Raw genomic sequence first — 2,500 nt, forward strand, 5'->3', positions numbered from 1 at the left:
GAGGTTTATACTTTATGATGTTTTCCTTTTTTATATATATAAATAAACTTCATTTCCTTCAGTGATAAATATTTCTGTCAGAGTAATCAGAATTTAAGCTGCGGAAATTGTATGTTTAAATGGATAATGAATACGAACTCATTTTACCATGGAGGAGAACATATATTATTTCGTTTATTTATTCTGATGTAAATCGTGTGGAATGGGATATTTTTATTTCAAGTTGTAACGATTATTATTTTCAAGTGACTAGCATAGTGTTATGTCAAACATCAGCTTTTACATTAAGCGATAATTGGTGCAGGTAACACTTGAATGTCGGACTTCCATGGCACATAAGTCACGCTCATAAACCTACGTATGTTCACAAAACATCATGGAGTATTTTTCTTTCAGCAGAGTTTGGTCCCAGAGAAAAACAGCACAACGGTTACTGCTTCAATCCTACTTTAACTGCTGAGTCGTATATAAACTTTCACAATGTTAATAATTTAATATAACTACACTGGCTAATCAGCATCCTGTCGAACCTCTATCACATGCTGTGACATTCATTTTGTCATTTCCTGTACCCTGGCACTCGTACCTAGTAGATCTTAAAGTGAATAATTTTTCATCTATCCAGCTCTTAGCTTACGCCATCCTAATAGCAGCGACATGTTCTCCTCCATTCTCTGCAGATGACCAGACATTCTCAAAGCACATTGATTCATCCTTTCACCCAAGCTAACCTTTTTATTATTCCTACCTAACACCACATCTCTCACAGTTGCAGTTCTGACCTCACATATAAGGCTCAAGCACCTCAGCAGAATCAGTTTTTCTTCACTAATATTCTGTGTTCATACTTCGCTTCTGTAAAGGAGAGTTGGCCCAACTGCCTAGTAGTACATTCTCGCTTCTGTAAAGGAGGGCCCAACTGCCTAGTAGTACATTCTCGCTTCTGTAAAGGAGGGCCCAACTGCCTAGTAGTACATTCTCGCTTTGGCTTCAATAAAAAACTGCCCTCATACACAGACCCTGAAACATTTCTTCTCTTATCCTATCATGATTCGTTTTATCCCTATACGTATGTATACCTTCTTTCCTTCCACAGTCTACATTAACGTGGATTGCTCCATCCTTTGAGCTTCCGTTTACCATTATAAATCTAAACTTTTCCTTTTGCAAACACTTTCAAACTTTTTAATTAGTATCTGAGTTTCTTTTCACTATCCCCAATCAGCACCGTATCATCTGCAAATACTAGCCATTAAACGGTTGACGTACGAGTTTTTTTGTTTTTTTTAATCCATCAGCTCTGCATGAGTCTTTTTTTTAATCCATCAGCTCTGCACAAGTTTTTTTTAATCCATCAGCTCTGCATCTACATTGCATTTTTTCTAGTTCATACCTAAATAAGTACACATATCATACACATCAATGTAATACATACATACATACTCGGATGCGGAGATATAAATATGCTTGTTCTGGTATGCATACCCAGTAGTATTCAGTCACACACACACACACACACACACACACACACACACATATATATATATATACATATATACATATATATATTATATATATATATATATATATATATATATATAAAATACTTAGATTTCGCAGTGCATGATTGAGCTTATACTATATATTATATATTACTATATATATTATATATATATATTATTACATAATGATGCATATACATATACATACATACACACACACACACATATATATATATATATATATATATATATATATATATATACCTATATATATAGATACCAGTATTTTCGTGTGTACGTATTACCTTTGTAACTCTCTGATGACTATCAGGTTTTTAAAGCTTATTCATACGCCGCGAAATCTGTCTGTCATCTCTCCCGCGGGACGTAAATGTAAATAGGCTGCACCATTTATTTGATATTTTCCCCCCGCAGTGAATGACACCCCGGGCGTTTTTCAATTTCCATATTTCGTACATTTTTCAAGCAGGTGATTGCGTTTTATACCGTGTAGGTCCCATTACAGCGGCGTAAAAAGGAAAATAAAAGGACGGTCTTTTGTTTTTCCCTGCTGTTTGTTAGGTTTTTAGAGGGTGTTCTAAGACTGTTTGGAACTTATGGGATTTTTTTCCTTATATTTCCATGCTTATGGTTTAGTGATTTTTGTTCAAGATTCTCATAATAATGTAGCTCCTTGGCTGTCACAGTTATTTAGAATGAGGTATGTTGTGAATGGTTAAGAAAATGTTTTCAAAATTTGTTTTATGTATATCCATTCGTTGCTTTTAAGCTCTTCTCAATACTGTAGATTTCTTCTTCTTCTTCTTCTTCTTCTTCTTCTTCTTCTTCTTCTTCTTCTTCTTCTTTCTCACGTTGATCTGATTTTTCCGGATTTTTTCTTTTATTAATTTTTTCGAAACGGAATGCAAGTTTATCTTTTGATTTATTTCTTCAAGGTTTTCGCTCTTCTCCTCTTTACCTTGGATTGCTTTTTTCTC

This window comes from Macrobrachium nipponense, chromosome 19 (assembly GCF_015104395.2).
Source record: "Macrobrachium nipponense isolate FS-2020 chromosome 19, ASM1510439v2, whole genome shotgun sequence".
Classification (NCBI taxonomy): Eukaryota; Metazoa; Arthropoda; class Malacostraca; order Decapoda; family Palaemonidae; genus Macrobrachium; species Macrobrachium nipponense.